Genomic DNA, 1,097 nt, shown 5'->3' with positions numbered 1-1,097 from the left:
GGCTATTGAGCCTCTGGTTCCTGACTCTCCAGGCAATGTGAGTTGTGGGCTCCCTCTTGTGGCATAGATCTCAAGTCATTGATTAGCCACTCCCTACAAGTTCTATACCACCTTTACTCCAGCACATCTTGCAGGCAGGACTAATTAATTGGAGGTTGAAGTTTTTGTGGCTGGCAATCCCTCCATTGTGTCCTAATCCTGCTACTGGAAGCCTTACCCGGTTACAGAGGATGGCCAGTTCAGGATCAGTGTCTCTAGGAGACTTTGCTAGAGTCATCGTAATAGATTCCAGGGAGTTTCCATTGCATTAGGTTTCTATCTTGTCCCCCAAATGACCCCTAATTCCAGTCATATGTCCAAGTACTTTCCCCAGTCTAGTCTATTCTGCTACTATCCCCACCTGCCTCCAGTCCACCTACGAAATCTATGCAATTTCCCCTCCCCTTCCCAGGGAGATCCATTCACACAAACACACCCTTTTTAAATAACTCTATTTGTTTTCTCCACTGTCTTAGTTACTTTTCTATTGCTGTGAAGGGATACCATATTGTACTGGCTGATTTTGTGTGTCAACTTGACACAGGCTGGAGTTATCACAGAGAAGGGAGCTTCAGTTGGGGAAGTGCCTCCATGAGATCCAGCTGTGGGGCATTTTCTCAATTAATGATCAAGGAGGTAGGGCCCCTTGTGGGTGGAAGTCTTGACTTCTATAAGAGAGCAGGCTGAGCAAGCCAGAGAGAGCAAGCCAGCAAGGAACATCCCTCCATGGCCTCTGCATCAGCTCCTGTTTCCTGACCTGCCTGAGTTCCAGTCCTGACTTCCTTTGGTGATAAACAGAAATGTGGAAGTAAGCTGAATAAACCCTTTCCTCCCCAACTTGCTTCTTGGTCATGATGTTTGTGCAGGAATAGAAACCCTGACTAAGACACATATCAAAACAACATATAGAAGAAAATATTTAATTTGGGGCTTGCTTACAGTTTCAGAGGGTGAGTCCATGGCCATCATGGCAAGGATCATAACAGCAGGGCAGGCATGATACTGGAGTAGTAGCTGAAAGCTAACATGTTAAGACAGCAGCTGAGAGAGAGAGAAAG

Source organism: Mastomys coucha, unplaced genomic scaffold, assembly GCF_008632895.1.
Source record: "Mastomys coucha isolate ucsf_1 unplaced genomic scaffold, UCSF_Mcou_1 pScaffold14, whole genome shotgun sequence".
NCBI classification, from domain to species: Eukaryota; Metazoa; Chordata; class Mammalia; order Rodentia; family Muridae; genus Mastomys; species Mastomys coucha.
This window is presented reverse-complemented; position numbering follows the sequence as displayed.